The sequence below is a fragment of the Gigantopelta aegis genome, unplaced genomic scaffold, assembly GCF_016097555.1.
Source record: "Gigantopelta aegis isolate Gae_Host unplaced genomic scaffold, Gae_host_genome ctg3124_pilon_pilon, whole genome shotgun sequence".
Classification (NCBI taxonomy): domain Eukaryota; kingdom Metazoa; phylum Mollusca; class Gastropoda; order Neomphalida; family Peltospiridae; genus Gigantopelta; species Gigantopelta aegis.
In genome coordinates this window covers 100,419-112,049 of record NW_024533186.1, presented here as the reverse complement: position 1 = coordinate 112,049, position 11,631 = coordinate 100,419, and the positions used below count along the sequence as shown (strand labels likewise).

The following is an 11,631-nucleotide window of genomic DNA, read 5'->3' as shown; positions in this document are numbered from 1 at the left end:
TTAATTATACATAGGTCATTTTAGCAGCTGAATTATTAAACATGCTGAAGATTTGATCAAGTACAAAATTCATCCTACGTCTATTATTCAGGGATACAGGCTAGTACTTGCAAGTAAGTAGTATTTACTGATTGTATATGAGTTATTACTGTTTTATATTCCAGGGAGGCAGTGCGGTTATACACAGGAACATTTGACTACTAGCGTGGAAGAACTTGCGGACAAGAGTGTCTTCTAAATGTTTGCTAGAACATCAATGTCTTCAAAGATAATAGGACCGTGAGTTATCGAATTGGTTGATTGTTTATTGAAGTAGTCATTTGATTGTGGTGGGTGTGGGTGGAGTAATTGTATATTTGTTTGTGTTTTTGTTTGTGTGGTTGTTATTTTGTTCCCCACTTAAATGGCCTTCACTTAATGCTTTCCCATTTTTGAATTTTTCTAATAATGCTAAATTGTCAAGTTAGCTCATTGACGTGGTTATTTACCCTCCTAGACTGTTTACTTGTTTTTTTTCTCTCTAGAGATTCAGATTTCTTTTCCAATATGGTTTGTCAATGCCCAGTACTTGCCGTTAAAAGAACTAACGCTAAGGAGATGTTCGTTATCCTGTCAAAGCTATCAATGTTTTGAAAGCACATGGAAAGAGTTCCAGAGAAAAAGCTGTATTGGTTGATGGCTATGCTTTGAACTGTACTGTGGCTTCACAAGGTATGTTAGTGTTATAGTATGAGGGGAATGGTATACCTCTCTCTCTCTCTCTCTCACACACACACCACACACAGCTATGCCCAAACAGATAAATGGTGCTAAAATTGCCTGTCTTGACTTTAGTTTACAAAAAGCTAAAATGCAGCTGGGTGTTCAGTTTTGGTGACAGATCCTGAAAAACTGGAGGCCATTAGAAACAGGTACCATGCTATCCATAGATAGTACAAATTATAATTTGTGTATGTACAGAGAGAGTGATATTACAAAGGAGAGAATTCAAAAGATTCTAACAGCTGGAGCTAACGTGGTACTGTTAACAGGTGGTATCGATGACCTTTGTTTGAAAATAGATTTCGTGGAAGCTGGTGCAATGGCCGTTAGAGGTGCAAAAAAGAGGACTTGAAACGCATTGCTAGAGCCACAGGAGGTAAGAAAAACAAATGATCAACTGCAACCAAAAAATAGTTTTAAGTCTCTCTTCCTATTTAGCCACTATGGTGGTCTCTCTCTCCAATATGGAAGGTGAGGAGACATTTGATGGTTTCTCTCCTTAGGACAAGCTGACACTGTTGTTCAAGAGAGAAATTTGTGACGATGAAATGATTCTAATTAAAGGGTAGGTCAAATAATTATATAAAAATAAATCACAGACTTTTTATTCTCCAGAACAAAGGCACGATCTTCAGCTTCTATTTTATTGCGTGGGGGCTAATATTTTTCTTTGTCGATGAAATGAACATCAATTCACGATTCTCTTTGTGTGTTAAAGAGAGTCCTCTTGTGTGGTTAGAATCAAACCAAAGTTGTTGCTGGTGGTGGAGCATTTGAAAAACAGCCCTCTCTATCTATTTAGAAAACCTAGCAACGTCTATTGTGAGTATCTAACTAAACTACTAGGAGGTTTTAGGTCTAATGGTTCTATGTTTTCTTGTCCATCTTCCAGAGAACAATTAGCAGTGCTGAATTTGCTCAGGCATTGTTAGTAATTCCAAAAAACTCTTTGGCAGTCATGCAGCACAAGATGCTACTGACCTTGTTGCAAAGTTTGAGAGCATTTCATAATGCTTCTCAGACAATGATGGAGAGAGAAGGCCTTAAATGGTACAAAATTCAGATAAGTGGATAGACCTTTATTTATTTTGCAGGTATGGTCTCGATTTAATAAGTGGTACTGTTCGAGATAATAACAAAAAAGCCGGCGTACTTGAACCAGCTATGAGTAAAATTTAAAAAGTTTGAAGTTTGCTGCCGAAGCTGCTATCACTATTCTACGTATTGATGACATGATAAAGATTGCTCCTCAGCCTAAGGATCATGATGGAATGCATTAAATAATTATATGTATTGATGTTAGTAATATCCTTATTTGGATATGGTAGTATCCAGTGTTAACTGAACTACTGAAATTAAAAGATAAATCAGGGTCTTATTTAGAATAATGGTCAATGGGGAGGGAAAAGTGAGGTATAAGAAAATATGGGGGACACATGCATGATTAACTTGAATTGTTTAATTAAATTCAAGTGAGGGTAATAGGGGGGGGGGGCAAATCCCCCCTAAATGCACCCCTGTAAATTATGACAGTAAACTAAACATGATATTTAGTGGTACACAATATATTAGCAGATGTGATGTCAAATTTCAACATATAACTACTTGATTAAACATGCTTTGCTGTGTTTATAAATAACTAAGTTTTACTTTTCTATTAATGTTTGCATTATTTTCTTTATCATCATGTGTAGCCAGTTTGGATGTGAGCCGTGAGAAAAACTACTTAAAATATCAGGAGATAGCATGTTGCCAAATTCTATATAATGTTATGTTCATAAGCAAGTTCACAGACCATTTGTGTTGATATTAATTAACTAAATATTAATAATTGAATGTTTTGGTAAATAGCTTTGTGATGGCAAATGTCTATTACAATTTGGTCCATACTAATGGAAGATGCCCAATTAATAAGTGAGGGAGAACTCTGTGTTAAAAAATTAATGTAATGTCATGTTATAAAACTGTTACTTTTGTTAGCTGTTGTGATCAACACCCCACTGGTTTAAAACTGTCTGATTCGCTGTTTTTCTTGTAGTTCATTACCTAATATACCTCTTTCAAGGAGTAACTATGGAAAAATGAACATATATTTTTTAATGATATTGTTAAAACTGGAACCTCCCACGGACGATATCTATAACTCATTTGTCCTTATCTCTTACTAACACTTCCAGAGTATTATCCTCTGGTCTCTATTTTTAATACTAATTTTAATACACTACAGAAAGGGCGGGCTTTGATTTATAGAACCTAACATCTTATCTTATAAGTATTACCCTCCTTTAGCTTATCTCCCTCACTATTATTAATGCCTTGATTAAAGATTATGTGATCACATGTAAAAATGTAGTCCAATTGTTTTCGTAGTTTTCGTCTCAACCACCAGGAGATTGGAAGAACAGATCGTATGCCCCATGATGTGATATTAGTTTCCTAGGAGGGTATTTCAACATTATTATAATTATTAATGTATTACAGACCAATTGTTTGTTGGGTAAGCTTATTTAAGGCCCACTCCCAGTACTTGTTCTTGAGTTTTCCAGTCCCAGTCTAAAGATTGTGATACCAACTGAAAAAAAAAAACTTAATCATTATAGCCTTCACAATCTTACAAACCTTATTTTTTCAATTTTGACTAGATGATCTAATAAATATTTGTTCAATTCAGTTGTCTTTTCCGTCAAATATATTCCTAAGTTTTATCATATTTCCTCATACCTCTGCTTCAAATTCTTTTGTTCAATTGTTTCTTTTGATTTTCAGACCAGAAATGACTACTTAATAAACTGGTTAGAAACATCAATCTATTTTAAGAATGGTTGTAACCCAACTTGTTATAACCCTTAAGAACTTTACGCAATAAAGGGTGCTACATAACCGATAAGTGGTATCCCAGAAAAGTACTATAGTTGGTAAAGTCCTTTTTAAAATCCGTGATACTCTGTGTTATGTTAAAATCATTGTTGAGTGCAGTATTTTTACCCTTCAAACCCCACCTTGATTAAATAATCTGCATATTATGCGCGTCCCTTATTAACTCATTTGTTTATAAATTGATATCTTCCCAAGTTACTTTGTTAATTTCTCCAGCTTCTATTACAGGAGCTTCTCCACTAATTTTAAACCCTCCCTGTTGTCGTTTAAATTGTCTGACTTTCTTAATATCTGCAATTATCAATCGCAAATTCCTTGAACGAATGACTTAACTACAGTCCCTGCATAACGCCATCCTCTATTTTCAAGGCCCCTTCCTGAATTTTTCACCACTTTTGGACCTCTTGTGTATTTTATATCTGCAGCTGGTTTAGGTGCTAGTGTTAAGATCAGATGGGTTTATAGAAACACATGAATGGGGAGTAATTGCAACGAACCCCTGCAATTAATTAGTTTATCCATGTATTACATGGATATTGGTATTGCTACTTTTGGACAATGTTTGCAATGATCGATAGGCAGCTGTAGAGTAAGTCCTTCTAGAATGGATTCACTATTCCTCTCATTAGAACAATTGTTATTAAGCCATGCTTGAAGGAAGAGGTGTGGCTAGAGTGTGGACACGAATAGGTTATTATCAGAGCACGAGAGTACTTCGGACTAAACGAAAAAGTATGGAGTACAAGAATCTTGTCCTCTATATCTGCCATTGTCTCAAAGTGTTACACTAGATGAATTATAGTTTCTGTCGACATTGTAAGCACCACGATGTAAACGACTGCGTTTCTACGTTAGTGGATAGTTACATGTATATCCTGCCCACATTGTTTTGAGTCCATACCTCAAGCCGATGCCAAAAACCAAAGAACCGTTGTGTTCATGTTTTCAATGTCCAATGTGTGCCTCGACACTTACAACGTCGTTACGTTATGGTTCCAACAGGAGCGCCAATTGACTCATCCCCCGAAAAGAAGAAGAAAGTCCACCACCATTGGAGAAAACCGACCGAGAAAAGTCACCAAAGAGAATGAGTATAGCTACTACACATCACCTTTGCTTCATACACCTAGTCTCAACGTAGCTCTTTTTCTAGTTTCCAGTCTCAAATCCCCCCGGGGTACAAAATATTACTACCTTTCATGTACCCATTGGTCGATGGACTACAAGAGACGCTGGTATTAAAGATAAGCTATCACCTTTGGTACTTTAGGAAAAACCACACCACACATTTGGACGAATTCTTAAAAGTATCCAGCTATTACAAAGAATAGATGTCTTTGGCAAGGCTAGAACAGACGCATACGCAAGCAACAAGCTGGTCGTAAAAGTGCGTCCTTTTTCAAGTCTTCTCGACCTCTTCAAAGTTTAAAGTAGAGAAAGAACTTCCTAAAAAGACATTCTCTCCTCCAGAAGCTGTTTTTTTCCCTGCCCTTTACCTGATGATTATTACACAGCTCCATAGATATTAATGAAGCATGCTCGCTAGACCACATGCTTCAAAACCCCACCCACCACCCTAAAACAATACAAGATCTTTTACCACACCACTCCAACTTGTCGGAAAGAACTGCTCAATGTAAGGATGTGATCATATTTACTCAAAGCAGACGTCAATCTGAACACTATTCGATTTCAAAATACATCAATAGCTTTACATGTCTTTCCTCGAGTTCCGCTTAACTCATATTCCCACTTTGACACTTGGAGAGCCCCTATTGTTCCAGTATCATTTATGAATCCTACTAACTATAACATTTCTCTCCCTCCTTTGGGCCGTACCAAGACAGAAAGAAATTGAAAGAGATTCTTAGTCCAGCTGTTTTAACCTGAAGGCACATTTAGTTTGAAGTCCAGTGATGATGATGTTAGTGATATGGTTAAAAGATCAGAGAGTAAAGAGAACTCAAAAGAGAGGATAACATTTTTATTCTTTTCTTCGGAGCCAGGAAGACTGGTATTGAAATTTGCTGTTATTCCACAGAGTCAAGAAACCGATACAACGATTGCATTTGTAATGAAATTTACATATTAAACCAGCAGTTGAAGCTGAAGAGGTTGTAATGACATTGAGGTAGCTGTACTACTGAACTGTCATCACACTTTCTAGTTCATAATGTTATATAATAACGAGTAATTTAGTCAATTAATAACATAAATTTAATTATTCATACGTCGTCAGTTAGTACAGTCGCATATACAGCTACGCCTATTTATAGTAAGAAAATTGGCTTGAACACAGCGATCATGGCTAATCTGGAAGACTAAATACAGACTAATGCGCAGTCAACCGACTTTAGCTTACCGTTTGCTGTACAGGTTGTTCGCTGTTATGCAGACAATTCTTTTTATTGCTATGGAAAAACTTTATTTCTCCAGGTTAGAAACAATTTGTAGACAGTGCTGAGACACCTCGTAGCATCCTTGACCTAAAGCTTTGTTAATTATAATATAATGATTTCATTGATCTTTAGTATAATCTGGTCTACGTGTAATTTATAGCACATTAACGTACTATGTCACTATCGCAGTATATATAATCTTCTATATCACCACTATAGATACGTCGTCCTAATTGGTACTATTTTGAAATATTGGTCCCTCTACTTGCTGTCGTTGGTGATAGTTGTTTTTCAGGTACATAGTGTGGATACCACTGCAATATATTTATAAATTAAATAACCTCTTGTATTAATTATTCGTTATAATGAAGTCTGTTAGATAAAAATCATATCTAAAATCCTCATTACTTGTTGTGTATATATATCATTTCTAATAATAACCTTTATTATGTTGTTGGTTTCATCTTGTCAAAATTAACACTAACAAGAACAAAGTATATGTGTAATATATATATATATTGTATGTGTGTGGTGTGTGTGAATGTCATCTATATACATTATATCATGGGTAAAAACATAATTCAACTTGCTCTCGCTCTCTTTTCTCTTTACACATAAACTTTTTTTCCTGATCATATTATCCCCATGTAACAACTACCTAGCTACTCATTTAGTTATTATTAGTGTGATTTTTAGTTATTATTAGCTAAAGATTATAGTGATAATACTTGTACATCCTCTATCTTGCTACATCTTTGAGTTCGTCATTAGTATAAAGACTAGAAATATTATCTATACTTCATGATAGATGTGTCTGACTGATTAGCTCGCTAGTGAGTGGTATAAAGATTATACATACTGGTAATATAGAGAAATATAGATATTATGTAACACACACTCTATAATTATTCATTGTTATATTATACTCACATGATCATTTAAATAGGGATATTAGCATAACAATGTTTTTGGTAATCATGGCTAATGAAGTTAAAGTAACCTTACTTTTTTAATAACAGCCGATTAAACTTCCAAACTAATTATAATAACAAATGTTATTGGTCAATGTTTACATTATGATTCATGTTTATGTGTTTCAAATACTCTCCATAACTAGGTGTTAAACGCATTAGTCTAACACTCTAATAGTTTAATGGTAACTTTAATCTTATACCAATTAAAGTAAATAGAGTTCACATATAATGTTACATATTATGAGCGTGTATGACTAAAATTATAATTTAAAAACTACACAATTATTTTGTCCAAATTTTATAATAGTTTATGTACTAATTGTGTACCTTTACTGATAATGTATTAGACAAATATTTGTTAATACATGTAAATGTAGTGAATACACACATATGACATTACTATAAAATATAGTAACTGACCAGTAGTTGTGTATTCAATCATTATGGTTGTTTATTAAAACACAATTCAATAAAACTTCAGGATAAACTGTACCCACAAAACTGTAGGAGATATATGACTCATTTATTATAACATGTTTATACAATTAATGAACCTTATAAATTGTGTATTAATACTTTATGATCTGGTATACCACTATGACTGTAGGAGATATATACATTACTTGAGATTTAATGGTCCCACATAAGTACAATTAATGAACCTTATAGAACTTTCACATTATTACTTTGTAGATATTACCTTGATACTACTCTGACTACAGGAATGTCATGCTTATGGTTGATATGATTATTCATTACATGAATGAGATGTTTTACATTGATCTGAAATATTTCTTTACAAAGACTCATATTACCAACCTTATTTAATGACTTGTTTTTCTTGATAGAGTATCACTCTTTAAAGCTGAAGACAAATGTTTTGTGACATTTGAGTCAGATCCTCTTGTTATCCCTACTCTTGGTAGCTATGATGTTTATTATGCACCCAATACATCGCAAAGTGGTAAGATAGTGTATATTACATTAGCTGTAGACAGACAGCAGTTTCATTGTAGTAGATAGTATATATCAATGCTTGGCTCGGTGCCACTGCCTATTGAGTTGTAGTGCCATTGTGAATTGGTAGTTGTTTGGCACATAGTAAATGTTCATTGATGTGTACATGATTATAACTAGTTTTGTGAGCATAAAGATGTAGTTTTTTTGGCAAATTCTTTCTCTGATATTATACTCGGTGCTCACTGCCTATTGAGTTTAGTGCCATTGTGAATTGGTAGTTGTTTGGCACATAGTAAATGTTCATTGATGTGTACATGATTATAACTAGTTTGTGAGCATAAAGATGTAGTTTTTTTGGCAAATTCTTTCTCTGATATTATACTCCTGTGTGTAATGGAACAGGTAATAGCTGATTATTATTATTAAATGAAGTTAATATATTGTTTTTGAAGTATTTGAATCTCTCTCTCTCTCTCTCTCTCCTCATCTCTCTCTCCTCTCCTCACTCTCTCCTCCTCTCTCTCTCTCTCTCTCTCTCTCTCTCTCTCTCTCTCTCTCTAGCACTAAATATATCTAGAATAATTGAGCCAAATGCTTAAAGTTAGTGGAGTAATCTGATTGGTGTAGCCACTGAAGACCAATTTGGTTGATATCATCACATCAAGATAATAGTAACAGATCAGCTGGTTGTTTTTTAGAAGGTGCTGGTATTTACTTTGAAGACCTTGATACTAACAACATCAAATATTCTCTGAGACTTCGTCAAAACCTCCACCTTTTGACCGTTGGTTTACTCAATTTTAGAGTGACACGATTTCAGATACGAGGAGCTAGAGTGGAGCCAAAGTTTGTATTTGAAGAATGAATGGATGGGACGAACAGATGAATTGGTGGATGGATAATGTTTGGAACATTAGATATATTGCAATATTGTTCAGTGTCTTGGTTAATTGTTTTCTAGTTCTTATTTAAAAAGAAGGTTTTATGCATTTGGAGAAGATAGTTAATGAAGCTATTATTCAATACAAACTGGTCAGACTGTTAACATGGACATCAATGTTAGAGTAAGTGTATAGTTAGTAGTTACAACAATTTGTAAACAGATCAGTGATACCATATTAATTGTATTGATAGTAACTTTTCTTGAGCTTATTAATACATGATCAATTGATCACATGATCAATTAAGTTGTAGTCTTCATGATTTAATAGCATGATGATGTGTGTGTGTGTGTGTGTGTGTGTACTGATCTAAAGAGTTGAGATGATTTTTACTTTATTCTTGTTCCTGGTTCTTGTCTCTCTGAGTATTCTGTGGCTAGCTACTCTTGTCAATATAATTGGATTGTATTTAGAGACAAGAGGTGGCAACAGATCATTAACATTAGAAATGTTTCAAGACATGCTTGTTACATTCAAACCAATTTGTCCTATATAACCTGTCCTGTTGGGGAAGATGTACCTGGTGTTAATAAATCATGAACATTTGACTGTTATATATATGCTGTTTTTGTTAATATTAATGAGTGTAATGATAGTTGGAGATTTAATGGAGATATAGACATGTTTAGTTATTATTTTATTCAAACTTTAATTTCTGTGTTGTTACATTTTACATGAGAGCATGTTCAACATATGATGACTGTGTTATATCATTGAGTCATTGACACATAGCTTATGATCAGTGTTATATCATTGAGTCATTGACACATAGCTTATGATCATGTATTATATCATTGAGTCATTGACACATAACTTATGATCAGTTTGTATCATTGAGTCATTGACACATAGCTTATGATCAGTTTTTATTATCATTGAGTCATTGACACATAGCTTATGATCAGTTTTATATCATTGAGTCATTGACACATAGCTTATGATCAGTGTTATATCATTGAGTCATTGACCACATAGCTTATGATCATGATCAGTGTTTATATCATTGAGTCATATTTTTCATTTTTTTCCCCAGCAATTTCCCTATCCACAATATCGCAGCGACACTTTCCTTCAAATTGTTGACTTCATTCTTCCTCTGTTTGTTGTTTCTTTCTTTCATTTACTCTGCTGGTGTTTTTGGTTAAGGTAACACAAACACCATTCACATTAAGCTCATTTCTTGGCAAATATAATCATATTTTAATAGTATACATTATCTTATCCTACAGGAGCTAGTACTGGAGAAGGAGACACGTATTCGTGAGACAATGAAGATAATGGGTCTCCAGTAACTGGGTCCTTTGGACAACATGGTTTCTCAAACAACTGCTATTTTATCTATGCCTATAATTTTTATGACTATTCTCCTTTAAAGTAAGACATTATCTATATATATATATAATTATATATATGTGACCTGATTTGCAAAAAGAGACCACTTCTATCAAAACATTTGTGACTTGGATTTATGAAAAAAAACCTGTTAAAACATACCCAAAAACAGTTTGGTATACATATAGATTAGTTTATGCATATATAACAAACTGTATGTATACAAAACTGTTTTTGAGATGTTTTGACAGAAGTGGTCTCTTTTTGCAAATCAGGTCACATATATATTTATAATTATATATATATATATATATATACTGAAGTATCTAAGTCTGTTGAAGAGTGCTCGATATCGTTAGACAGAGCGGATTAGAACAATTAAAGGACAAAAGAACAGAGCTCTGGCTATGTTGCTGTTACTCCGAGTTTCACGTGTTTATGCAATCATCACGTGAAACTCGAAGTAACAGCAACATACCGAGAGCTCTGTTCTTTTGTCCTTTAATTCTGTTCTATATATATAGTATATATATATATATATATATATATTGCATTACATATATATATATATATATATATATACATTACATATATATATATATATAATTACATTACATATATATATATATATATATATATATTACTTACATATATATTATATATATATATCCATTACATATATATATATATATATATTAATGTATAATATATATATATATATATATATTATATATATAGATAATATATTTATATAATGTTATACTTACTATATACAAGATTATTTAGACATTGATTTACAGAATGAAGTAAAGTTATCATTTTTATTACATCATTTAGTACGGAACTGTATTTCCAAGAGTGATGGTTTTCTTATTTTTATTTATTTGCTGATGTATGTTGTATCGGGAATTGCCTTTGTTTCTTTCATCAGGTACATATTTGATTAGGTTTTCTTTAACTTATTAATTATCTGACAATTTTTAATTGTGTCTTGTAGTGGGTTGTTCTCTAGTGCAAGAATTGGTCTAATGGGCTCTGGGTTTTATCCTCTGGTTTTTGCTCATATTTTCCATACTTGTTTGTATCTCTAACTATGAGACATTAAATCTGTAAGTAATACAATATCACTTATAGACTAGATGTTAACTTCTCATTTCCAGTGGAGCTAAACTTGGTATTGTGTTTAATTCCTATTTTCTTGTGTTGGATTTGGTATCACTGTTCTCTCCATCTTGGAACTGCGTCAAGAAGGTTTGCTTTTCTCCAACTTTGCTGCGCCACTCTCTCTAGACGATCAACTTCACATGGGCTGGATTGTTTTGATGTTATCTATTGACACATTCATATATATGCTGCTCTATTGGTGAGTCAGAGAATGGGATTGAG

At 33.4% G+C, this 11,631-nt stretch overlaps 1 pseudogene; it reads left to right on the top strand.

Moving 5' to 3' along the window:
• The first annotated feature begins 256 nt into the window (after positions 1-256).
• Positions 257-2,042, top strand: LOC121391934 (annotated as a pseudogene).
• Positions 2,043-11,631: the final 9,589 nt, after the last annotated feature.